This window comes from Giraffa tippelskirchi, chromosome 7, assembly GCF_054371585.1.
Source record: "Giraffa tippelskirchi isolate mGirTip1 chromosome 7, T2T-mGirTip1v1.2.pri, whole genome shotgun sequence".
NCBI lineage: Eukaryota > Metazoa > Chordata > Mammalia > Artiodactyla > Giraffidae > Giraffa > Giraffa tippelskirchi.
The window spans coordinates 53,481,336-53,509,302 of NC_137281.1; the positions used below are offsets into that span (position 1 = coordinate 53,481,336).

At 44.7% G+C, this 27,967-nt stretch overlaps 1 long non-coding RNA gene across 2 annotated transcripts in view; it reads left to right on the forward strand.

The window, feature by feature from the left end:
- The window catches only part of LOC145515882 (uncharacterized), a 378,733-nt gene that overhangs the window by 161,456 nt on the left and 189,310 nt on the right, over nucleotides 1-27,967 (forward strand). For both annotated transcript variants that reach the window (XR_014061088.1, XR_014061086.1), the window contains exon 2: nucleotides 22,597-22,779. This is a non-coding gene — a long non-coding RNA (uncharacterized LOC145515882). The remainder of the gene's footprint in view (nucleotides 1-22,596; nucleotides 22,780-27,967) is intronic.

Sequence of the window (27,967 nt, forward strand, 5' to 3'; positions counted from 1 at the left end):
ACACCTCCCTGTTAGCAGAGGTCCTAGGGCCAATGTCACACGCTCTGTGGTGCCCTCTTCCTGTACCAAGGGTAGCTCCTAATGGCTGCAGGCCTCACACTGGGATTGAATTATCATCATATCCCACATAACATCAGTCATCCACACTCGAACCTCAGACAGTCTGCTCAAATAATGCTAACCTGGGGCCTGTATCCTATTATTTTAAAAAAGAAAAATTTTATGGCATTACACATCAACCCTCGGAGAAGGCAATGGCACCCCACTCCAGTACTCTTGCCTAGAAAATCCCATGGACGGAGGAGCCTGGTGGGCTGCAGTCCATGGGGTCGCTACGAGTCGGACACGACTGAGCGACTTCACTTTCACTTTTCCCATTCATGCACTGGAGAAGGAAATGGCAACCCACTCCAGTGTTCTTGCCTGGAGAATCCCAGGGACGGCAGAGCCTGGTGGGCTGCCGTCCATGGGGTCGCACAGAGTCGGACACGACTGAAGCGACTTAGCAGCAGCAGCAGCAGCAGCAACACATCAACCCTAAAGTTTCCAGTTTCTTGCATCATAAGGCTCAGTGAAACACCTGTATATGTAACAAGCTATCAGTCAGAGTGTAAAATGTTTCAACCTTCGGTTCTGAACCCCAACCACCAAATGACCTGGATTGTTATCACTCAGCTGCCTGTCTGCAGTGAGGCTGTGGTATGTTTCTCATCAACAGCCTCTTCTGACACACATGTCCCTTTAGCTGACCCTCAGAAAAATATATTTAAAAAAACATAGCTCTTGAAAATATCTACATAGCATTCTGACATTCTTCTGATTTTATTTGCAAGGTCACTCAATTCTTTGTTTTTACATTGTTTTAAAACATGTATTGCACAGTCTATAGGGGATCTAAATATATGTTTCCCTTGATATTGGCAGAAGAGTGTGATGTTGAGAAATAGTTGCCTTCTATGAAGTTCAAATATTAAAAACACAGATATTCTGCTGCTAGAAAAATGTTAACTGAGGAGATATTATCTTTGGGGTGGGGGGCAGGAAAAATGCATTTTCCCCTAATCCCAGCCAATCAATAGCACCACCTGTAGAACCTTCTTCAGATGATTCACAGGCTCCTCCCCCAGAGATTCAGACTCACTAGGTCTGGGGATCTGGGGATCGGGTCCTGAAATAACTGAAATTCAGTTATTTCACATGAATGAGCAGGTTTAAGGATTGCTGGTTTCCATTACAATCTTTGTCAACTAGATCACGAGTCTTTCGATGACAGGTACTCCTATGTGTCTTTCTGCCCGGGTGCCTGGAGTGGAGTAGTGTCATAACTGGATAGCACTGATGCTGTGCACACAGCCGGTCTGCCTCACTGCTTTTCTAGAAGCGTTTGTGCACAGCCAGGCAGGCTTTTTGAAGACTGTCCTTGTGCAGTTGCTGTAGGGCCACGAGTGTAAGTAATCACGTGAGAGTCTTTGTTGTGATAGATCTGGGAGATTATTTTGTGCAAAACATTCCGTCCCCTTCCCCTACAGACTCAAGCAGGTTTTGTTGTTCTGCAAAAGTCAGACTTCCTCGAAGCATCTGTGAGCTTGGGGTGAAGCCTGATCCTTGTTATAATCCCTATTGTCATCTGGTTCTCGCATCCTCCTGTCTATCCTGGGGCCAGGTCAAACTGCCCCCTTCCTATGCTCTCACCTCCGACCAAACTTCCTGCCCTTGACCTTGGGGTCCATCAGATTGCCCTTCACTTTGCCTCTCCAGCAGATTCAGGGTTGCCTCTGGGGCTCTCACCTTTCATTTTATTTTCACTAAATCCTTCTGGGGCTGCTATTTTTATCCTTATGTTTGAGGTGTCGAGACTGTTTAAGATGAGGCCTGTGCTGTGGGCACAGCTCTCCTCCACAGGCTGGAGGCTGCTGTCCCACGCGGCCACCTTGCAGCATTTACCTGGACACCCTGGGTGACTCCCTTCCCCATTCCTCCTCCCCGTCACTCCACACAGCTGGAACGCAGGCACACACTGCCATTTATTTGTCAAGCCGATAAGAGGGGAAAATGTTGGTTTGCAAATTTCCAAAGTCACCTGCTTTTCCTGAGTTGGTCACTTCTCTTATCCATAGCTCCTCTGTTTCTGACTAGTATCAGTGATTTGCTTTTTCTCCTGTAATATCCTGTCCCTGCAGTAAGACTCTTAAACTCTTTGAGATTGGGAGTTCATCTCACCCCTTTCTCTGTAACACCCAGGGGGCCCAAGAGAACTAAAAGATGGCTTGTTGAGTGAAATGTTAAGGCTCAGATTTCTGAAGACACAGCCATTGATGCACAGCAAATTGAAAGGATCATAAATGAAATTCCAATGGTTTAGTTTTGAAAATGTGCAGAATGTAAGTTTAGTTTATAAAAGCATTTACAAAAATGTTTTAATAAGTAAAAAAGAAAACATAAATAATTTCTCCCCACCTTTCTCCAGTCTCTACATGTTAGGGCACTGATGTGAACATTTTGATGTGTAGCATTCTATATAGCTTTCCCCACTCTTATGTAAGCAGTCAAGTAGGTAACTATATAGGTATGTGTTATATTTTTAATGGGACTTTTCACGTGTTACTTGTTCACAATTAGACATAAATACCCCAAAGCAGCACCCTGTGACATTTGGCTAATTGTCTACCTCAGTGATTGCCAAGGAGCTTCTCCATCACCATTGACTCCCCAGTACCTATTGACGTTACACAGCAGAGAGCAAATGTGTTGATATATTTATTGGATGGATGGGTGAATGAATGAGTGAATTTGGATGACTCCAAAGGAGGCTCAGACGCTAGTTTCCCCCGAGTCCGCCAGATGCCCCTGTCTGCCCATCACACTGGAAGCCGAACCTGACAGTCCCCTCTCCCAGTGGAGACCCATGCGGTCATTGTGTCTCTTCCCCTTTGTTCTCCATCCTTGTCTGTCCCTGGGAAGGCTGGGCAGGGGTGCTGAGCAGCCAACGCCAGACAACCCCTTTTATTCCTTTTGACGGCCTCAGGGAAGTTTGATGGGGATATTTCCATAATCGATGAGGGAGCCCTGTCACCCCAAACATGGAGTCTTTAAAGAGAATAGGTTTATGCAAATTAGATATTGATGGAGTAATGATTAATTGGCTCTGAGCCTTTGTTAATATGCAATTGTAGTAACAGAGATACATTTATAATTATTTCGGTTAATTGTTCAAACAAGCACTCAGGATTTAATTGCACAGAGTAATTAAACAGCCTTGGTATCAGGATTATTTCTTTCCAGAGAAAAATCAGAGCTCTTTAACTAGTTGGGTTCCTGTGCTGAGGGGGTTAGGTGTGTCTTTGAGGTCCTGTATAGGCAGAGGAGAGAGGACAGCCACATATTCGTAGGTCTTCCTGTGTCTGCAGACGGCTGGGGATGTGGGCTTTGAATTCGGACAGATGAAGGTTCAGAGTTCCAACTCCGCCTGTTCAGTAGCTCTGTGGCTTTGGGCAAGTTATTTAGTTGCTCTGAGCTACAGTTGCCAAATCTGTGAAGTGAGAGCGATAACCCTTCACTTATGCAGTGGTGGGAGAAATACATGAGGCGGTCCGTGTGAAACCCTCTGTTCCTTGGTGCCTCGTCCCTGGTAAGCAGTCCTGATGGGAACCGGCACGGCCGTGTTTACTAGCACAGCAGCCAGCGGAGGCGAGAGAACGGCAGTGAGTACAGGCTGCCCAACACCTGTGAGCCCATGAAGGCATGGAAGCGCCAGGGGCAGGAGGGGCACCAAAGGCCTGACTTGGAGCATTTTTAAAAGCACAGAGGTGGGAACAGATGGGAGGAACATGCGTTAGCCCTGGACCGGCCTGTGAAAGTGATGACGGCGCTTTGCTGAGGAGCTGGCTTGGCTGCCCACCTCCTGAACAGTGCTGCTGGCAGATTCCAAACTTTTTCGCAGTTACCTTTGTTCAAAGTCTCTCTCTCACACATACACACAACAAATATTGTGGTGGGGAGAAAGAACTTGATGCTGCTTGAACAGGGGTGGGCCTTCCCACGGTCCTTGTGTTTCTCTCTCCCTCTTGAAAGTGGCCACTCCCAGCCATGAAGGACGAGAGGCTGCAGGATGAGCTAGCTGAATGGAGGGAGTATGCAGTGGTGTTCAGAGCACCGGCTCTAGAGCTCAGCCAGTGTCTTTGCCAGTCCAGGCTCTGCACTTCAATGCTGTGACCTGGACAGGCTATGGAAGCTCTCTGGTTCATTTTCCCATCCACAGTTTGGACCTAATCAGACTGAAGCGAGGCATAAATGGGATTGTACATGTAGGATATTTATTTAGCACAGTGCCTGGCCACTGTAAACGTCTGACAGCTGTGTGGTAATGATGATGAAGATCAAGATCCTGGGGAGCTCAGGCAGCACTTCAGGTACCACCCGAAGGGGGTCACACTCTCCCACATCACCCCATCAACTGCAGCCTCATACAGAGGCACCCAGTAAGGCTCCCTCAGTCTTCCTCATCTCTGGGAATTTAGGAGCCTCATTGCATCTTTATGGAAACCCTCTGAAATGGTTATGGTTAATGTTCTAGTTCACCTGAAGATCCAAGGGATGAGCATTATACTCAAGGTCAGGCACCCTCATGGAGCCAACAATCAAACCCAAGGCATGTGATGGTAGAACTCATGCCCTTGACCAGTGCTGTGCTTGGCCTTGTTATCCTTCGTGGTATGTCTCTGTCACGGTGGACTGTCAGCTCCCAGCATGCATAAGCCAGGGCTTTCTCCCCTGGAGCAATATCCACCAGCCCACAGAGTTGCATGGCCCCTGATGTGTGCTCATCTCATGGGTGTTGAGAGGCAGGGCTAATGTGAACTGTCTGGTGTAGGGCAGTTATCAGAAATGGAAAATGAGTGAAGTGTTAGAGAATAAGCAGACTTTAGGGGGGCTAATTCTAAACCTTAAAGCAGGAACTGATGAGAAGATGTGGGCAGGGTTCCTGGTAGGGCAATACTGGAGACTTAAGGAAAAACAAATTCATCTGAAAGAGGCACAACTGATGGAAGACACATATCCATGCCCCAAAGAGGGAAGGGATAAATTTCAGAACTAGGTGGAGAATCAGGCTACCTAGAGAAATCCCTGGATGATGCTAACTTGCTTTTGGAGGGTTCAGAATCTGTCAGCCCTTCCCCAGCCGAATGTAAGAGAATATACCTCTCTCTCTCTCTCTCTTTCTAAGTTTCAGCTCCTGGAGTCTGGCTTCTAATATCAGGTGCACAATAAATCCTTGTTGAATTAAATTAAAATGTTTAAGGAGCCATTTTCTGAGCCAGGCCTTTCTCTGCTGTCAAGGAAGAATTTATTTAACAAGTCCTACACTTTGGCACACAGATTCTACTTCTCTTGGCTGGTCTGTGGCCATGATTTAAGATGCTGAAGTTGCTTCCTATTGTTGGGAAATAGATTCTTGGTTGGGGAAGGGGTGTGGCTTAAAGGTTTGGGAAGAAGATAATTTAAAGGAGTTCTGAAAATGATCGTTAGTTTATACACTGGTCCCCCTAGAGGTCTCTGGCTCCTTGAACTGTATACTTGGTCTTCAGAAGTCATAATTCTCTGAGGGCAGTTGGGTTTTGCATCAGCATGAACAACTCCAGGTCATCTGTCTGCAAGAGGCAGGGAATATGGTCTGGTGTAAATTTTCTCTGCCCCTCCCTCTCCCCTCCCCCCCCCATGGATGTTGTCCATTGCGAGCATCATCTTAAATATAATGAATATCTGCAGTGCCTGGAAGCAGTGATCAGCACTTAGAAGACATGGCCTCTGGTTATAACTCTGTGGTGTGTCTTTCCTCCTATTTCATGACCAGTAGCAAAATCTTTCCTCCCCTGAACTTCCCCGAGCTTGAAAAGGCGATACCCTTTTCGAGACACCCAGAGCTAAGATGGAGTGTCCGTGCCAGGACTTAATGATCACCTGTTTCTCAAGAAGACAGCTCCAGCAGCTCGAATGAGCCCCATGATTCAGTGAGTTAAGAAGGAAAGGAGACGTTTTAATTTTAGTGGACGAGTGCCGTGTGGCTTCTGGGAATCCAAGCACTCAATCTCCACTCCTGCGAATGCCAGCTCTTGTCCCCACTTCCAGGGGATATGAGAGCCAGACCCTCCTTGCCAGGGAGGCATCTGCAAACCAGCTCTTGCTTCTTCAGCAGGCACCAGGGAGGCAGAGCAACAGAGAAACCCCTTAGGTACTGGTCTGGGCCCATGTGTCTCTTGGCAGAATGCTCAGGATGCCATTAAATTCTTCCAGATCTAGTACTTGTGCTCAACACACAAGTTGTAACCTTCTTTATTGGTCTCTTGGGCTGGACCTTCAGATCCTTCCAGGTATAATTATCTGAGAAGTAGACTCTGTCTGCTTAATTATGTAGGATTCTCTACTAAGCCTAAACAGTTCCTTTTGCAGAGGTGATGTGAAAGATGGAACAAACACTTAGGCAAAAGGGAGAGTTGGTTTTCCCTTCTGTTAGTGAGTGCTGAAGTTATCCATGAAGTAAGATGTTTCCATTTAATTTATCTTGAATGGTTCAATGTGGAGTGAAGACAGCTTTATTCTGAGCACAGTTGTCTGCTTCTGTTCAGTTTTACTTTGAAGCCCCTTTCAGAAGGTGTTTTTCTTCTTTTGATGTTTCTCCCAAATATTACTCCTGAATATTTTACATGAATGAACAGCACAAAAATATCAATGACTTTAAACATGGGAAATCTGTGACCCCACTCTAACTCATCATGATTTCATTTTTCTCTCCCTATTCCTATATAATTTACACAGATAAGGTAATACTTAACCTACTCTTTTGTGTTTTATTTTTACCTCAACACTTTCCTCTGTGGTGCTGCAAAGTCAATTTAATGATTCCTTAGTATTCCATCCTATTCCCCAAATATTGAGCATTTATGTTGTTTTAAGGATTAACTTTTACAGAAAATCTGTGTTAGATATCTGCGTGTATATTATTTTATTTTCTTATATTTCTCTTGAATTGTATCATTGGGTAAAATTCATAGAAGCAGAACAGTTACCTTAAGGACTGTTTTCATGAATCTTGTTCCTTTTTATAACACTTTCAAACATGGTTGTGCCAATTTACATGGAATGAATTAATGAATATAGGGCTCACTGAAAACTCACCAAGATTTGATGTTATGATTTGTAAAATTTAGGTTTGAGAGATTATGTCACTTTTGCTTAATTTTCATGTATTTGACTTCTCTCCAAGCTTTTGATCTTCTTTCTAGCAAGAGAGACCTGGCTGTTCCCAAACTAATCAAAGGCAGTGTTTACTTGGCTTTAAAGCATATGCAGTCATTTTTCTAAGTGCTGAGAACTCCTGTAGCTTCTCCTTCTAAGAGCCAAACACAAAAGAGGGGGAATGACTTATTTAGCAACATGATAACCTGGAGTTGCTGCTACTGCTGCTGCTAAGTCGCTTCAGTCATGTCCGACTCTGTGCAAGCCCATAGACGGCAGCCCACCAGGCTCCCCTGTCCCTGGGATTCTCCAGGCAAGAACACTGGAGTGGGTTGCCATTTCCTTCTCCAATGCATGAAAGTGAAAAGTGAAAGTAAAGTCGCTCAGTCGTGTCCAACTCTTAGCGACCCCATGGACTGCAGCCTACCAGGCCTCTCCGTCCATGGGATTTTCCAGGCAAAAGTACTGGAGTGGGGTGGGAGTTACCTTTCCCCAAACAGAGAAAAAAAAAAGAAGTTCTGCTTAATTTTTTGTTTCTCACATTGACGACCTCAGTTCTGTTATTTGTCATTAATCCAGTGGAAAATTTTCAGTCTTCGTCCTGCTTGAACCTCCATGGTGCTTGTCCTGGGCCACTTTCACTCTCTCCTTGAAATAATTTCCTCTTTTGACCTTGTTTTCCCCTATTTCCTTTCACTTCAGCTGCTCTTTGGGGTCCTGTATTGCCTCTGTCTCCTCCCACCTGGCCTTCCAATGTGGGATGTTCTGGGACTTAGTCTTACACCTACTCCTCTTCTATGCTCCCTGGACAATCTCAGCCCCACAGAGTCTTCCATTACCACTTCTCTGCCATCTTTATCTCCAACTGGAGTCCCAGATTTGGAGATGTGAGTGTCGGCTTAGTACCCCAGTGGCTGTTTTGAGTACAGCATGGTCTGTTCTACCTTCTTTGGAGTCCTCCACCCTGGTCCAGGCATGTCTACTCATTGGTGGACCAGATACACAGCAGTGTCCCTGATGCCTTTTGCCCCTCACGCCCTTCATCTCTGTCCGCATCAGATCTCATTAACTTCACCTCTAAAACCTCTCTCGGCTCCATTCAATTCTCAGCATCTCCCGGGCCGCCTGCCACTTGCATACATGTGGACAGGTCTTCCTACATCTGCTCAACCTTGCCTCTGTACTCTACTCAATTCTGTTCTTTTCGCTGAAGCAAATTGCTTCTTTTGCTTAAAAAATCTCTGTGGCTTCACATTACTCTTAGGATGAGGACCAAAACCCTACCGTGATCCACCTGGCCCCATGTAACCTCATCCTGCCTGCTCTCCAGCTTCATCTCATTCCACACTCATACCTGCTCTCCACACCTCAGCCTTGCGTGGGCCTTCTTTCCATTGTCCACATGTTCCAGGCTCTCTGCTACCACAGGGCCTTTGCACACGCTGTCCCCATTGTTTGGTATATCTCCTTTCTCCTTTGTCTCTGGTTCCTTTTAGGGATGCTGGGTTGAGTGTTGGGGGGCACTGCTCACTATTTCCACTCTGCTCACAGGACTATTGTCGGCTAATAGCTGAGTCTTTCCCCAGGGTTTGTCCTCAACTGAAAGGAGCTGCCTCGCCCAGAGTTATGACTGGTTGACGGGGGTACAAAGTCTAAGACTCTGATAAGACTTCCAGCCTCTTGGTCAGGTCCTCTGTTGCTGCTTTTCCTTCTGCCCCATGCAGCCTCCCTCACTCCCTTGCAGGTGATGTGTCTGAGAGCACCTCACCATAGACCCTTTGCACTCAGATCTACATGTCAGAGTCTTTTTTCTGGGGAACTGAATTATAGACCTCCTATTCATCCTTTAGATCCTGGTACACACATCATGTCCTCATGACACCTTCCCCAACTCACCTCAGTCTCTGTATTCATTAGTGTTATTCATTAATGCATGACTAGATTTTAAGCTTCCAGAAAGCAGGGAGTTCCCCAAATCCCCTACTCTAGGCTTTCCCCATGCTATCTCCCCAGGTGACGTTGAGTTAGCTGCCAGACATGGGAATGAGGCAACCATATCCAGCCCAGATGAGTTGGCCCAGATCAGAAGACCTACTGGTCAACCCACAGGACCATGAAAAATTAAAAAAAAAAAAGGAAGGGGAACAAATTACTTTAACCTATTGAGTTTGGGATGCTCATTCTTTGCGTCTTGCCAGTTAAAAATGTGAATGCCTGAAACAACTATAAAGGGTTAAAGTTTCTTGAGTGAGTAGATTAGATCTTGTCAATAGTTAAATGTTCTAAGCTCAGCTGTTAAGGAATTCGCCTGCCATGTAGGAGACCTGGGTTCGATCCCTGGGTTGGGAAGATCCCCTGGAGAAGGGAAAGGCTACCCACTCCAGTATTCTGTGTTAGAGAATTCCATGGACTGGTATAGTCTGTGGGGTCACAAAGAGTCGAACACTACTGAGCGACTTTTATTCATTCATATCCAACCAAGGATTTTTAACTTGGTAAGTGCTGTCCTGACCAACTCTACTTCTGACTAAAGACACGAGAGTGAAGCGAGGTGGATGTGGAGGGAGGGGATGTGCTATCCTGGGGAGCATAAGGGTACCCAGCTACAGAGTTTTTTTTGCTGGAAGGTCTTAAACCAACTCAACACTCCCTGTGGAGTACTGAGCCCAGCTTGGCAGTGAGCCATAGGATGATGCTTCTTCCGTGTTTCACAGCATTTGGCTCATCTGTAGACAGACAGGTGTCTTTCCAAGGCAGGCTCCTGCGGACACGTTCACCTTTAACATGTACAGTCTTCATGTTTAGATTCCTTAATACCATGTTTCGACATACTTTCAAAATTCCCCCAAATCACTTATCTCAGACAGCGGTACATCTTCGGGAGAAAGAAATGTTTGCATCAAAAATCAGAATACCAGTATTTCTCAATAAAACTGGGGAAAAAATCAGAGTAACAATTAAAAGGCATAGCGGTCTCTGCAGGTGAGTGTAAATTGAATTGGGAATAGGATGTACAACAAACTTTAAAAAAAAAAAACCCAAGAACTAATCATTCAGTAAGCCAACAAAGTTATTTTTTAAAGCTTATCCTTTCAACTGCTTCCACTTTATTTTTTTTTTTTAATGCTTCAGTGACTAAAAATGGCAAAAACATTTTATTTATGTAAAAAGAAATCACTTGTATGCAAAGTTGCAGCTGCTTCTTATAGGTATACAAAGGAATAAAAGCCTGGAAACATGCAGTTTTTCTTTTTTTAATGGAAATCTTGATTTGCTCTTTAGTGTTGAGTTGAGAATCCTTCATTCAGTGGTATCTTGGAGTTTGAACTGGATTAACAGCAAAAAAATGAAATACTAGAAAGACATTTGTATCCTGGTTATATCTCATTAGATGCAGTTGTGCTTTTGAGAACTGTAACTTTCTGGACTGGAATAGAAAATAAAAATAGTGATGATGATAATGACTGTAATAATTTGTAAAATGTCTAAAATTTTTAATTATTTAATATTACTTGGTCTGCTTTCCCCATCCTCCACACCTCTGTCTTAAAAATAAAGAATGTTTAAAATAGAATAATACCATGAAAATCATTCAGAGAGAATACCACAAATATTATGTACTCAGTTAGTTTGTTTTTGGTGATTTGGAAGAAAAAAGACATCCACTGTATATACTGCAGACAGAAATGATGCTTTTGTAAAGAAACGCAAATAATCGCTTATCTTTTGGAGCACCATTCAGGGTTGTTTATTTATTTTATTTTGTTTGAAGCCAGTCAGGTCAACTTCTGAAGGCAAAGAGGGTGGGCTGGACTAGGATGGAGTCACAGTCAGACCTTATGTCTGGGCTCCTGTCCTACGGAGGAATGGCTGGGCAGAGTGGGTTCTGGAGAAGGTGACCTTGAACTTCCTCGGAAGAGCTGTTGAGCCTCTGCTCTGACCTGGGATCTAGCGGCAGCTCTTAACCAGGGGTGACTCCATCCTCCAGGTAATATTTGATGTCATGTTTAGAGAGAAGGTTGCTCCTGGGGTCTCGTGAGTGGAGGCCAGGGGTGCTGCTGACCATCCTGTGATGCACAGGACAGTCTCCACCACAGAGAATTAGGGCCCAGATGTTATTCTGCTGAGGTGGGAAACCCTAGTGCAGTGGGACTGTTTGGAATTGCTTCAGAGGCTCTCACTCAGAAACCACTTGGATGCCTCAGGGGTTTTTCGTGAAGAGGAGTGTGGGTGACTGGTACCCTCCCAGGGTGTTTTGTCAATGAGAAAGCAGAGTCACAGAGATAGTCAGCAGAGCCCAAGCGAGAACGCAGGTCCTCAAGTACCAGCAGGTCTAAATTTTCATTTCCTGCGTGTGGCTCCCACCATGACAGACTCTGGTGTTTCTGCTGCAGACCTGGCAACAGCAAGGTCTTTTGCTTCCACCTCCGGCCTTTCTCACCACCAGCCATCCCCAGCCCCCGGGCCTTCAGTCATCAGTAAATGCCCTCTTGTTCCAGCATTTTAAACCTCTCTCACCAGATCTTTACCTCTGTGCTCAGCCATGTGTGAGTCGATTCCATCCCCCAAAGAAAGAGACGAGAAACAAGCCGTCAGGAGACCTTCTCTTGGTCTGCCTCACTGTCTCCCATGTCCCCGTATAGAGCACGACTTCCTCTGCCCCCACTGACTCCCCCCCTTTACTCCGCAGCCACTTCAGGGAGGTCCTTCTCTACTTTCCCCTTATTTCCTTACTTACCGCTGGTCTCCTCATGCTAGAATATGAGCTCCTGTGTTAGGGTGTTTTTCCCTTGCTGCCCTGCCTGCCTTGCATAGAACAGGGCAGGCAGCATAGGTTCTTACCAACTACATTTTGAATGAACACATGATGAGTGATGTTCAGTTAAATCTCTGACATCTGGGTCTTATCTGGGATGAGGAAAGTGATGTTTCTAGAACCGTGGGAAGTTGTGTTTTTCAGCTCCCAGAACAGCCCCATGTTCTGTCTTTCCCTTTTTAAAAACCACCTACGCGTGATTGGTGACATACACCAATGACATGACATACCTACACGTGTATGTCATGCTTGGTATTATCCATGCTCTTAGGCCAATCAGTGCTACTCGAAAACTGTCTGGAAACAGCATCCTTTTCTTCTTATGACCTCAGCTTTGCTTCCACTTAGTCTCACTCTGGTGGAAGTCAGTTGTGAATGATGAACTCACAGTGCTGAGGGTTGGATCCTGTCCCTCCCAAAGATGCGTGCAAGTCCTAAGCTGCAGCCCCTGTGGATGTGGCCATATTTTATTTGGAAATAGGGTCTTCGTAGATGTAATCAGGTTGAGGCCCTAAGTCCAGTGATTGGTGTCCTTATGATAAGAGGCCTTTGGGACATACAAACATGAAGTCTTCCGGGGGAAGACCATGTGATAACAGAGGCAAAGACTGGAGTGATGTGTCTGCAGGCCAAGGGATGTCAGGGAGGGCTGGCAGCCCCCAAGCTGGGAGAATGGCCTGGGGCAGATTCTCCCCTAGAGGCTTTGCAGGGAACACAGCCCTGCTGACAGCTTGATCTCAGACTTCCAGCACCCAGGCTCAGGAAACACACTTTTATAGTTTTAAGCCCTCAGTTTGTGGGAATTTGTTATAGCAGCCCCCGGAAACCCACATGCAAGGCTAACAGTCTCCAAATGTGCAGGTTCCTTCAGCCAGCCCTTGCAGCTGAGGAAAGTTGTGTTGGAAATAAGCCCCGGGCTCTAACTGGCCGGCTCAGCACGGTCAGACAAACGACGTCCGTGTGGTGAGGCAGCGAATTCCTCTCTCCACAGACGAGGGAGGTGACAAGAGGTGGCTCTGGGAGCCCTGGGCCTCAGCCCTGTGGGACTTGCATGGGCCCTCGTGATCTGGGGCTGCTGGGGAACCCTGGGTCCCGGAAAAGTATAAGTGGGGACCCAAGCCAGCCTCCAGTTTAGAGGAAGTCATCTGAGATCATGGGCCAACTCGAGAGATGACTCCAGAGTGAAACAGAACATCAAGGCTCTTTGCTTCAGGGATGTCTATGACGTCAGAGCCATCATTCTGACCCCTTGGGTAGATTCTTACAGCTTCTGTGTGTGCCCTTTGAAAGGGGCACTTACTTGTATTTACTTACCAGATACTCATCTCTAATGGTAAGCTCTCAAGCTTTACGAGGGAAAGGACCATTTCTCTCTGTTTACTTCTCTTTCCTCAGCGCAATGCCCTGTACCTGATATATTACAAGCCTCACAATGTACATGTGATGGAATTGAATTGATTGGAGGTGTTCATGCGCAATCATATATCCTTAGGTAATTAAAAAATGAGTTCAGTTATTGTTTATAAACGTGGTTGCTTTAGTACTTTAAAGAAATTTTTATGGAATCCTCAGGTGCTAAAAGGTGTAGGGAAAAAACAATCTAAAAGCATCTCACAACTCACAGACCTTTATAACACAAAACGTGAATCCTAATATAGACTGTGGACATGAGTTAATAATGTGTGTTGTATTTGCTTATCAGTTGTGACAAATACACCACACTAATGCAAGATACTAATAACAGGGAAAACTGGGTGGAGGAGAGAAAGAACAGAAGGTATATGGGGACTCACTGTACTTTCTGCTCAGTTTTTCTACAGACCTGAAAGTGTTTTAAAAAATAAAGTCTATTGATTAAAAACTCTAAACACACAAAAAATCTAACTTCCTTATAATTTGAAGACTTGCACTTACTTTGCAGGATTACTATCAAGACTGCTCATGTGCGCACACACACACACACACACACAAACACACACATACACATACACAGGTAAGTAGTTGATATGGAGTTGGCTGTGAAGAGGAGACATGAGGAATGGCTTTTCTCTCTCTTCACTCCATACACTATTGGGAGCCCCTGTGGCAAGAGTTTTTACACAGATTAACTCTACAGATTAAGTTTTATGTGCAGAAGCTCAGAAAAAGATCAAAATGAAATTGATAACAAATTACAGAACTAATGCTCCAAATCTTGTATCATCATTTCTGCGACATATACTCTCTGATGCTGGAAACTCCACCTCTTATATGATTCCAAGATCTCCTTGACACAGCCTCTCATGCGATTTTTATCCAGCTACTCTAAACTTTATTTTAGCTGGAAGGCAGTGTTCTGGCCAGCACCATGATCTGTATTTTGATGTTTATTTCATCCTTCTGACTTTTGGAGAAAATCCAGAAACTTCATCTCACATGCACAATGTGACAGGTATGATATTAGTGACATGAGAGTGTTCAGAGGCCCCCTCCTCCTCCAGAGTGCATCAAAGAGGAAGTGGTCAGGAGCAGTAAGTTGGTCTCAGCTAGAGCCTCTGCCAGGGCTGTTTCTAGAATTTCAAGATGCAGAACCAGGTAGTGAGTGGAACACAGAAGACAAGAGAGGCTAGTTGTGATGAACCTAGTGAGAAAATCAAACAGCTACTCAAAAGCATAATGAATGGGTTGGAGGAAAGTAAGTAAGAACTCAGCAGGGTAGGGAGGTGAAGGCGGGTTGAGGGCAAGCTTATTACATGAAAAGTGCTAAAGAACCTGGGAAGTGAGAACTAGGAGGAGAGAGAAGGGAGTCAGGACAAGTTTCTGGTCTGACCAAGAAGTTCTCTGAGGGTAACCAGTAAAGGGGAGGATTCATCCAAGTCACTTATTAGCTCTCTAATTGTCGGCGTCTGATGATTTTTAACATGATGCTTCTCTCTCTGATATCGAAATGCACATCCTGTCTTCAGGACCCTTTGGGAACAATTCTTTGTGGGGCCCTTGTCTATAAATAGTTTCATTATAAAATTTATTCACTATATGAGGTATGGTGATTTACTGATGAAACTGTAGACCAGCGGGTAGAGAACGTGAGTTTGTTTATTGTCCAATCTCCACATACAAAGGATCCAGGTGCCATCACTTCAGGTCCAAAGACCACTTCTTTGTGCTTTTTATGGTGAGTAAGTCATTCCTGGCTGATTTCACATCATAAACAAAAAGTAGCAACCTGTTATTATTCATAACACCATGGCTTTTCATAACCGGTTTATACTGAAAACAACACAGATATTCTTGCCTCTGCAGCTCCCGATACTATTGATTTAGCTCTGGTTCCAATACTACTCATGACGCAGCGTCATCCTTCACGCTACCTATGAATACCAGCTCCCACTGATTCAAAGGTTGTGTTTTGTTGATGTTGACCACAATACAACCTTAGCAAGAGTGTGCAGGAAAACAGGCACGATGATTCATTCTCTGGGCACGTTAAATCTACCATTTGGAATTTTTTCTGTATTGACATAAAATGTAGAACAACCCATCCTCCAGTGGTGTCTTCTTTGGAGCTGTCAAGGACATAATCACTGCACGCCTCGCATGGGATCTCTTCCCGTGCTGATGACACCCTGCCACCCACAGAGCAGGATGCACAGGAGAAGCCAGGCAAGAGGCCTGGGGATGGGGAAGGGAGAACAGTCCACTTGGCAGGAAGCATCTCTTTCACATCCAGCCTGACCTGCCAGGCCATGTTCCTGGAGCCAGGGTCTGGCCATGGGGCCTCAGGATGCCCTCATAGTATGAATCCTGGAGCTTTGGGGGGCATTGGCTCCACGTCCAGGGTAAAGGACCCACAAGTGCTCCAAAAGGGAGGAGTGAAGACTGAGGTCTGTTTCAAGGGAGGGACTCCCAAGTATGGGGTCAGTGAAGTCTGGGCCAGGAGGGCACACTGCCTGTGTACAGTGAGATTACAACTTACACGTCTTCTCATGGTATCAGCACTCCCTGATTTCCTGATGCACTTCCCTTTGACCCCCATTCAGGTCCTGGGTTCTACCAGCTCTTTGTTCCTTCAGTGCAGTTTCCTGTGCCAGGCCTCTGATAGCAGATATTACAAGTGAATTTCTGTCTCCAAGAAAACCTTTTTCCTTCTTCTTCTTCTGATGAGTACTTTTTATTCTTCAGATCCAGCTTACTTATTCCCTCCTTCATCAAACCTTCCAGAAGCTTCCCAACTGCCTCATCAGAACATCCATTCTTTCCTTCATCCAGCCAATGAGAACTTTTTAGTGAGCAGCTACTACTCTCTGCCAAGCCCTGTTTCAGGCACTGTAGCAACAACAGTGATTAAATAGGCCAACCATCATATAGGCTCCCTCTGGACTCTGTGTATCTGTTTCCACTTAAATTGTGTTGAAATTATCTCTGGTGGTGGTTTAGTCACTAAGTCATGTCCAACTCTTTTGACCTCATGGACTGTAGCCCACCAGGCTCCTCTGTCCATGGAAGTTCCCAGGCAAGAATACTGGAGTGGGTTGCCATTTCCTTCTCCAGGGAAATTATCACTGTTTGTCAGCAAATGTTTTCCGTAAAGGGCCAGATAGTAAATGGACTCTGTGGGATGTATGGGCTCTGTTAAAACTGCTCAGTCCCACCACTGTTGTAGCACAAGAGCAGCCAGAGATGGTATGCAAATAAGTGGGTGTGTCTGAGTGCCAGGTAAACTTTATTTACAAAACAGGTCAGGGGCCTTGTTCTGCCTATCATGCATAGTTTGCTGCAATAGAAGATAAGCTCCATTAGAATAGATCTTTTTTTCTTTACTCTTTCTATTTTATTGTTTTTACTGTTATCTTAGTGCTGAGAACTTGGTGCTGAGCACTTTGCACACACAAGGTACTTGACATAGCTTTGTTAAGCAAGAAAAATAAAGGAATGTCATCCATTAAATTGGAAAGTTTCTGAAAGACAGGGTTCATCTACACAGTGAGCAACATGAATAGGTGTTGACTAGATGAGTGAGCTACAGGAACACCTTCCTCCTGAGACTTCCTCCTGGTCGATGCCTCTGGGGGGTGGGCAGGAACCAGGCAGGTCCAGACCAGCCTTGTTATCCTGTTGTATTGCAGCTGCCTCCTCTGCAGGCTAAGTCAAGCATGAGGAACCAATAAGAGAATTACAGGCAGGCCTCCCAACCGGCGCAGGCCCCTCGGCCAGCTCGGTGACAGCCCGCTGCGATCTTGCAGAACAGCAGTCCGGTCCAGGGAACTCGGCAGCGGAAATGGCCGTTAAAGTGAAACACGCCTGCCTGTCAGAGAGAAACAGCGACCACAGGAGCCTGATCGCCACCGTCAAAGCGCCTGTCAGCGCCAGCCTGCTTGTTAAGTTTCTGGGGCCCACCTTCCTGAGTGAGGGTCAGCCAATTGGCTCTGACAAGCAGGGCCCTGGTGTTTGGCGGGACCTGTCAGCTGAGATCCAGAGGTGAAGCGAGTGCTGCTTTGGAAACTGGGGCCTGACAAGTGCCGCCAGATCAAGACAGACGAAGGAGAGAGGGTGGGGTTGCTGAGCTGGGGGGGGGGTCCGGGCAGCGGGGCCTCCCCCAGGAAGGAAGCAGCTTTGCTTCTGTGTCGTGTCAACTTTGCTGTCGTTGGATAGTCGGCGAGATTTCAGACAGATCACCGCCCCTTTGGGAAGCCCGAATGCCTTGGCAGACAATTTCAGGCCTTGATTTGATTGATAAATCCTTTGTGACTAGAGGGGATGAAACAGGCCCCCAGTTTGGTACATACAAATAGGAAATTAGCTGGCAAAGTTGTCAAAGATAATTAACTTTCCGATTCTGTGGGTCTATTCAGGTTGACATCCTGAAATTATTTAGAAATGCACATGTCAACGCTCTGACAGAATCTGGGGCTGATCAGATAAACAGATTTGGAGATGTTTGATTGTAAAATGATGTAAGCGCTTAGCCGGTGTTTTATCACTGCGAGCTTCCGTTCGCTGCTGTGGGTGATGTTCAGGGAGAGGGTTTGGTGGTTAGGGGTGGGTGGGGGCCAGGGGTGTAGGGGTGGAGAGATTGAATAGGATGCACAAAGTACAACAGGCTTGCCTTCTCAGTTTACTCTCAATGACTTGAGGAATTCCTAACTTTCAATTCAAATACAGGTAACCGTGGACTCAACCCAAGGACTCCTCTCCAGCCTTCAACCCCCAGTATGAAGGAGAGTTTTCCAAAGGATTTGGCAGCAGGCACGTGGTTCCTCTGTCAAACCCAGTCTTGGCCCAACAAGTGCAGGGTGTAAAATCACCTAGAATCACTGCTGTTTCTTATTCATCACGAGTTTGGGTAGATCACTGGGTTGTCATTGTTGCTGTTTAGTTGCTCAGTCATGTCTGGCTCTTTGTGACCCCATGGACTGTAGCCTGCCAGGCTCCTCTGTCTATGGGATTTTCCAGGCAAGAATACTGGAGAGGGTTGCCATTTCCTTCTCCAGGAGATCTTCCCAACCCAGGGATTGCTCTCAGATCTGCTGCACTGCAGGCAGATTCTTTACCACTGAGTCACCAGGGAAGCCCAGATCACTGGGTCTCACAGGCTATTAAGAGCAGAGAACACCTTTTCAGCATTCCCATCTTGTTACTGCAAATTGCTTCTTTAAAAGACCAGTTCAGAGCCAAATTCTTCCAATGAAGAAATTCCTTCCTCTGAGTGAATGAAGATGAATGAGAACTAACATTTACTGAGCACCTACTGTGACAGAGGTCAAGGTGGACACTATATTGTGTCATTTGCTTATTGTAATGTTTGTAATTTCCATAGTAGATAAGTCTTTATCGTTTGCCTGGTGAGAAAATAGATACTCAGAGAAGTTAGATCAGCTACTGAGGTAAGCCAGCTATCTAAGAAGTGAAATTTGGGCTTGAGTATGGTTTGGCTACTTTTGCTCTTCCTCCACCATGATTTTCTGGTTAATAGAATTGTAGACTCTCAGACGGACTTCCCAGATGGAGCAGTGGTAAAGAATCTGCCTGCCAGTGCAGGAGATGCAGCAAATGCGTATTCGATCTCTGGGTGGGGAGGATCCCCTAGAGTAGGAAATGGCAACCCACTCCAGTATTCTTGCCTGGAAAATTGCACGGACAGAGGAGTCTGGCAGCCTATAGTCTGTGGGGTTGCAAAGAGTAGGACATGACTGAGTAACTGAGGATGCAGAAATGCAGACTCTCAAACAGAAAGGATTCTTAAGGTCGTAGAGGTCAGGGTTCAGCAACCCAGAAAGGCCTACAAGCTAAAAATGTTTTTTTTTTCCTTGCATTTAAAATGGTTGTAGAAGAAATAAAAATAATGTTTCATGACATGAAAACTACATGAAGTTAAAATTTGAATGTCCATAAATAAAGTTTTTTGATGAATGAGCCTCACACATTGATTTACTTATTGCCAAATTTAGACTGAAATTGAAGAAAGTGGAGAAAGCCACTAGACCATTCAGGTATGACCTAAATCAAACCCCTTATGACTATAAAGTGGAAGTGAGAAGTAGATTTAAGGGACTAGATCTGATAGACAGAGTGCCTGATGAACTATGGATGGAGGTTCGTGACATTGTACAGGAGACAGGAATCAAGACCATCCCCAAGAAAAAGAAATGCAAAAAAGCAAAATGGCTGTCTGAGGAGGCCTTACAAATAGCTGTGAAAAGAAACGAAGCGAAAAGCAAAGGAGAAAAGGAAAGATATTCCCGTTTGAATACAGAATTCCAAAGAATAGCAAGGAGAGATAAAACCTTCCTCAGCGATCAATGCAAAGAAATAGAGGAAAACAACAGAATCAGAAAGACTAGAGATCTCTTCAAGAAAGTTATAGATACCAAGGGAATATTTCATGCAAAGATGGGCTCAATAAAGGACAGAAATGGTATGGACCTAACAGAAGCAGAAGATATTAAGAAGAGGTGGCAAGAATACACAGAAGAACTGTACAAAAAAGGTCTTCATGACCCAGATAATCACGATGGTGTGATCACTCACCTAGAGCCAGACATCCTGGAGTGTGAAGTCAAGTGAGCCTTAGGAAGCATCACTATGAACAAAGTTAGAGGAGGTGATGGAATTCCAGTTGAGCTATTTCAAATCCTGAAAGATGATGCTGTGAAAGTGCTGCACTCGATATGCCAGCAAATTTGGAAAACTCAGCAGTGGCCACGGGACTGCAAAAGGTCAGTTTTCATTCCAATCCCAAAGAAAGGCAATGCCAAAGAATGCTCAAACTACCACACAATTGCACTCATCTCACACGCTAGTAAAGTAAAGCTCAAAATTCTCCAAGCCAGGCTTCAGCAATACGTGAACCACGAACTTCCAGATGTTCAAGCTGGTTTTAGAAAAGGCAGAGGAACCAGAGATCAAATTGCCAACATCTGCTGGATCATCGAAAAAGCAAGAGAGTTCCAGAAAAACATCTATTTCTGCTTTATTGACTATGCCAAAGCCTTTGACTGTGTGGATCACAATAAACTGTGGAAAATTCTGAAAGAGATGGGAATACCAGACCACCTGACCTGTCTCTTGAGAAACCTGTATGCAGGTCAGGAAGCAACAGTTAGAACTGGACATGGAACAACAGACTGGTTCCAAATAGGAAAAGGAGTACGTCAAGGCTGTATATTGTCACCCTGCTTATTTAACTTATATGCAGAGTACATCATGAGAAATGGTGGGCTGGAAGAAGCACAAGCTGGAATCAAGATTGCCGGGAGAAATATCAATAACCTCAGATATGGAGATGACACCACCCTGATGGCAGAAAGTGAAGAAGAACAACTAAAGAGCCTCTTGATGAAAGTGAAAGAGGAGAGGGAAAAAATTGGCTTAAAGCTCAATGTTCAGAAAACGAAGATCATGGTATCTGGTCCCATCACTTCATGGGAAATAGATGGGGAAACAGTGGAAACAGTGTCAGACTTTATTATTTTGGGCTCCAAAATCACTGCAGATGGTGATTGCAGCCATGAAATTAAAAGACGCTTACTCCTTGGAAGGAAAATTATGACTAACCTAGATAGCATATTAAAAAGCAGAGACATTACTTTGCCAACAAAAGTCCATCTAGTCAAGGCTATGGTTTTTCTAGTGGTCATGTATGGATATGAGAGTTGGACTGTGAAGAAAGGTGAGTGCCAAAGAATTGATGTTTTTGAACTGTGGTGTTGGAGAAGACTCTTGAGAGTCCCTTGGACTGCAAGGAGATCCAACCAGTCTATCCTAAAGGAGATCAGTCCTGGGTGTTCATTGGAAGGACTGATGTTGAAGCTGAAACTCCAATACTTTGGCCACCTGATGCGAAGAGCTGACTCATTTGAAAAGACCCTGGGAAAGATTGAAGGCAGGAGGAGAAGGGGACGACAGAGGATGAGATGGTTAGATGGCATCACCGACTCGATGGACATGGGTTTGGGTGGACTCTGGGAGTTGATGATGGACAGGGATGCCTGGTGTGCTGTGGTTCATGGGGTCACAAAGAGTCGGACACGACTGAGTGGCTGAAATGAACTGAACTGAACTGATGACTGCTTTTGTGCTGTATTTGCAGAACTGCATAGTTGTAACAGAGACCATATGGCCTTCAAAGCTGAGAATACTTACTGCTTGACCCTTGACAGAATACATTTGCTGAGCCCTGGTTCACTGATGTCTCAGTGAGAGCTTATTGAGCTCTGAGTGTAGCAGGCACTGGCAAAACTCTTAGCAGATATTATCTGATTTATCTTAACTACTCAAGGTGGGTGCTGACAGGTGAAGAAATTATAGGCTCAGAGAGGTTCAAGAAGCTGGTCAGGCTAACTTAGTAGAGCCAGGATTCATGGCCTGAGTTCACACTCAAAGCAATGCACTCAGTTCCCTTATTTTATTGCCATTTCACTGTAATTCACATTACCTGGATGTAGCTTGAAACACAATGGTGATTACCACTGAGGTGGGCAGAGTAATGGCCACCCCAAAGATGTCCTCATCCTAATTCCCAAAACTGTGAATACCTCCATGGCACAAGTGACTTTGCAGGTATTATTAGGGATCTTGAAATGAGAAGGTGGTTATGGATTATCCAGATGGGTTTAAGGACAAGAGGGAGGCAAGGAGGTCAAAGAAAATGAAAGAGGATGACGGAAGCAGAGGTTGGAGTATCGTGGGGCCACGAGCCAAGGGATATAGGTGATCTTAGAGGCCGAAAAAAACCAAGGAAGTGTATTCTTCTCTGACCTGAACCGCAAGAGGATACGTTTGTGTTGCTCTAAGATACTAAGTCTGTGGTCATTTGTTACAGCAGCCATAGAAAGCTAATATATACTTCCCACATCCTTGGCTTCAAGCTGCTCAATGTGGTAAAGGACCCCGTTTACTGTCTACTTCATCAACAGAAGTAGATTTCAAAGAAAAATCTGTACTGCAAGTGTTAAAAATAAATAACTTCTTGAGGGTGGGATCAGTCTAGAGGCCTTCCTAAGAAGGGGGTTAGAGGGCTTGCAATGCTGCACAGCTGTGTCTTCAAGGAGGTCCTTTCTTCATTCCAGTTTCTGTGGCTGGATGCTGGTGTCTCCCAGGATCAGCCACACGATGTAAAGAAACAGAAGAGAAGACTCAGAGGCAGCTTTCCCTCAAATCTGTCATGCTTTTGTCTCAGCAACTGACACTGCACTTCTGAGGCTAAACTTGGGCTTTCTGGCACGTGACCTAACCTGATACCATGCTCCTTGGTGAGTTTTCTCCTTCTGTTTATGGAGGAGCTGAGCTTTTGCAAAAGGAAAATCAGAATCTTGCCTGCATTTTATTAGCATTGTGACCATTTGCAAATTAATTTGGAAGGCAATATAATTTACCTCTTGTATAGAATTCAGTTTTGATTACTGCCATGTCACTGAATTTCCTGCTTTCACGAAAGCTCTTATTATGAGAAATTAAGAAGCCTTCCTCCTTCATCCAAATAAAATAAACATATGGCTGTGGGACGCCATTGAATTGAAAAATATCATTTAATCCAGGGAAGATAATTATTTGAAAGAAACTGGAGAGGAGAGACTCAATCTAGGGTTTGAATGTTGACATGAAATTGTGAAGGCTATTTTCACTCATCACTGACTTTTAATAGCACTTTGTACAGAGTAATTTGCAGCATAAACCTTGTTAATGTGATATTGGTTATTTCAGAATCATGTCAGGGAGTTAGAGCCATTCCCCAGACCACTGTTGGGGTGTCCCGGTATGAGGGCCTAGGTATTCAAGAAGCGGTACTTAATGACACATTGTCTTGCCTCTCAGTTGACTTTGTTCAAAATGGCATTTGGGAAGAGAGCAGAAAAGTTAGCTGCTGTAGACATACTGTGTATATACCACTCTGTGTATCATATGAAGGCTGTGTGTGTATGGGGCACGGATGATAGATTGGAGAGAGTGATCTTGACTTTCCATGCTGGCCCGTGTGCCCTGAGTTTCATTTCCACTGTTGTGGTCACTGTCACACAAGTTCTTGGAACTTAGCACTTGGAGGCACACGCTGCCTGATTTCCAGCTGCAAGGTGAGTGCTCTCTCTGGCCTCGGGAGCCCGCTCTGCCCATTTTGAAGCAAGCTGGAAATGTTTAGGAGCATCAGTCCTCAGTCAATAGCTCACATGAACTGGTGGGGGGAGAGAGAGAGAGAATGCCTCTCCTGGGATGAGGGTGGGAAGCGTGGACACCTCATGGCTCTTCTGCTGCCCTCCCAGTGTTCCCCAGAGAGAGGCTGGTTGCCCTCAGTGGTAATGTGCATGAACATCCCATGCTTTGCAGCTTCTGTCCCTTTCCTGTCCCTGTCTCTTACTTCTTTGCTGGTTTTTTCCTGTAGTTGCCTCCGAAACAAACCACTTGCACCCAAATCCTTATCTTGTTGTCCTTTGGTGGGGAAACCAGTTCAAAACAATCATTATTCCAATGAGTTCATTCGCTTATTTATTAAACCCTGGTTGGGAGCCTGTTCAGAGCATGCAGCTGAGAACCACGGAGGACCCCTGCCTAGAGGAACACAAATCCTATTGAGCAGACAGATGTTAAACAAGCAAACAGACATGGAAAAGATAGTTTTTTCAGGTTGTACCTACGTGTCCTGCTGGAAATAAACAGGGCCATGGGGGAGAGTGATTGATGGGAGAAGATTTTTATAGCGTGGTCATGAAGTGTCCTTCTACAAGCCAGTGACCTGAGGCCTGGAGGATGGGAAGGAACCAGACATGCAGCAACGAGCGCAGCACTGCAGAGTTCAAGGAGCACAAAGGAGGAGGATGGGTTTGAAGCACTGAGGACAAGGGAGAGATGGGGGTTTGACCGGAGGGATGACCGTGATAGACTCTCCAGGCCCTCATGGGCTGTGTTAAGATCTTATACTTTAAGGAGAACAACAACTCAAGTTGCTGAAAAAATCATTAGGCTAGATGATCACTGTTGCTGATAAAGAGTAACAGAGGGCTTAACAGTAATGATGAGGGTGAATGGCAAGCAAGTAATACTTGCTGTGAACTTAAGGCCACCCATTGGACACAGTGTTCCATACCTTCTAAGAACTCACTTTAATACTTTGAGCAAAGCACTAAATTGGGGGTGTTTGTCATCTCTGTTTACTTGATGAGAAAATGTCAGACAAGGGAGTTTGGCCAGCTTACCTACAGCTGAGTAGGTTACATGGGATTAAGTTGAGATTTGAACATAGATCTCTCTGGCTCCTGAACTAATGCTGTTCCAGTTGTTAAACCACACTGCCATCTTTGCTTTATTAAAAACACTGCTTAAAATCATTAATAAACAGTAAGTTACCAATAAGACTCTTTGCGACCCCGTGGACTGTAGCCTACTAGGCTCTTCTGTCCATGTGATTCTCTAGGCAAGAATACTGGAGTGCATTGCCATTTCCTTCTTCAGGAGATCTTAAAGAGTCGGACATAACTGAAGGGACTTTGCACACATGTACATACCAATAAAAAAATTAGCCTGAGATCTTTTGATTCAGTGAAGAAAATCAGAATCGGGTTATGAACTTAATTGCTCTATAATTTACATGTTTCCTGTTCAATGAAAGTATTAACGTATTTTGATCATTCTACCTCAAGCTTTGTGTCAAGCTTCTTCTCTTTTCTCATTCTGTTTGTTGTGCTTAAAAGGCTCAATATCTGGGTGGGGCGGTGTGTGGGTAGAATACCCTGCAGATACAGTGGTTGACTGCCATTGGCGAGTTCATACACAGAGATTAAAAAAAAAAAAGAAAAAAAAGGAGGAAAATGCTTATCTCCGTTCTGGCTGCCTATCATTAGAAATGAACCTCTCCCCTCCACTGACTTGTATCTGTAGGATTTGCTTAATTAGAGAAAAGCTTTGCCCATCAACTGTAGATGGTTAAAGTGGTTCAATAATTTCCTAACAACCCTTATCATTTCCCAATAGAAAGAGAAGGAAGAGGTGTGAATATAAACAGAGGGATATGTTTATTACTCTCTAAATTCCTCCACCTACTACTGATAAGCAATTTAGTTCCTGGCTCCCAGGGAAAGCCTTCAACTGGGACCATGGGATATATGGAATACTTGCCGTATTAATATTAGCAATTCTATTTGGATACACTTTGAATTTTATATTAACAATATTGACTTCAGTAGCTGAGTCAAATCAATCAAGTTGATTTTAATATTTTGATCAATAGGACCTCTTAACTCATTTAAAAAATAATTATTGAGTACCTACTATGTGCTGACCACAGATGATATAACCATGAACACAACAGAGAAAGTACCTACTGCTGTGGAGCTTTGGTGCAACAAGGGTTTCACACAAATAAATAAATCCCCAAACATCAGGTATACACATGAGTTATGATGCTAAAACATAGTGAAGTAAAGAGACTGGGGGCAGGGGGGGCCATCTTCAGAGAGTGGTCAGGAAAGATATCCTGAAGAAGCCACAATCAGCTGAAATCTGAGTGTCCGGCATGTCACCATGTAAGGATGCGGGAGAAGAGATTTCAGAGATAGGAAAGTGCAGATAGAACCAGGGTGGGAATGATCTTATTGCTTTTAAAGGTCAAAAATAAAGCCCCGTGACATGTGCTGAGGAACCAAGGGGGAGGCAGGCAGCAGACAGGGTGAGGATTGTCCACCAAACTGTGTACGGTTTTGGAAACCATCAGATGGTTTTTGTCAGACTCATAACATGACCTGATATTCTTTAAAAAGATCATTCCAGTTACTTTAAGAGAGCAAGACCAGAACCAAGAGGACCAGCCAAGGAACTATGGTGGGGAAGAAACACTGGTATCTGACATCAGACAGCAGAGGATATGGAGGGACCAGTGAGCGGGTTTGGAAAAGGTGTCATACAATAGAAAATCTGTCTATAGTGGTTTAAACACAAAAGGTTTATTCTCACAAGTAAAAGAATTGGAGCTAGACAATCCAAGGCTGGTATGGCAGCATTATGAAATCACCAAGGGACACAGGCTCCTCCTGCCTTGATGCTCTGCTCTTTTTAGCCTGCTGCCTCATGGTCCAAAATAGCTACAGAAGTTCCAGCCATTATACATATATTCCAGGCCACAAGAAAGTAGAAGTATAAGGCCAGATCCTTTCTTCTTAAAGGTCATTTTAGAAGTAGGCACCCATACATCTGCTTATAATTCATTGTCATATGACTACACCTAGCTTCAAGGGAGGCTGGGGAAATAGTCTATTTGTAGAATGCCATTTGCTGAGAAATAGACAGTGGATATTAGCAATGATCTAGCATGCATGTGTGCTAAGTCATTTTAGTCATGTCCAACTCTTTGCGACCCATGGACTGCAGCCCACCAGGCTCCTCTGTCCATGGGATTCTCCAGGCAAGAACACTGGAGTGGGTTGCCATGCCCTTCTCCGGGGGGTCTTCCTGACCCAGGGATTGAACTTGTGTCTCCTGTAGCTCCTGCACTGCAGGCAGATTCTTTACCACTGAGCCACAGGGGAAGCCCTAATGATCTAGCAATCTTGCCTTAATCCTAGCACTAACCTAGTTTACTTGCTTAAGACCACACAACAAAACACATGGGTGGTGCTGAGACCTAAATTTTACTATTATTTGTTCTCTTATTTTCTGCCTTTCCTATATTCAGCTTTTCTATTATTTTCACAGTTGAGAAAATGACTAGTATTTTTTCTCAAACACCCTTTCAGAGCTATTTATTTTCCCATTTTTAGCACCAGGACCATTCTCTGAGTTCTGCAAAGTGTTATGGGGAACAGAAGAAAGGGAGAGTACTGATTTAAACCTTGCAATGCAATCATTCCCTGCTTCCATAAATCAGCAGGTTTTTAGGAGGCGGCAAGGAGAGTGCGATCTGATTTTTACACACCTGTTTCACAATAAAATCTGTGCAGGGGCTTCTGGGGGTTCCTATTTTCCCAAAAAGCTGAGGTAGCAGAAATCCATCTATTATATTAGGGGAGAAGGATTCACCCATTTAGAAGTAACTGGTGAATGCTGGTATAGAGCATTTTAACTTCCAATATCCATTTTTAATACAACTCGGTGGAGTGTATCTCAGCACGTGTCCTAAAACTCCCAGAGAGGATCCTTAATGACTTTTCTGCTATGAACCAAGCTTTGTTTAAAAAATAAGAATAACAGTGAATACCTGGGTCTCAGATCTCTTTCACCGACATGAATGTGTGGCTTCATGAAGTCCAGTAGTGGTAACTCCTCTTGCTCTTAGAAGAACCATCCTTTCTCTTCCTGGGGTAAATTCACATCTGCTGGATGGCATGACGTGGCATTAGTGTGTGCACGACTCTGGGGCCATACGTAAGCATAAAGGCAAAGCATGGCTCACCCAGGACCAGAGGCTGCAGTTAGCCCCGTCAAGTTTTGGGTCTCAGGTTTCCTTACCACTCAGAG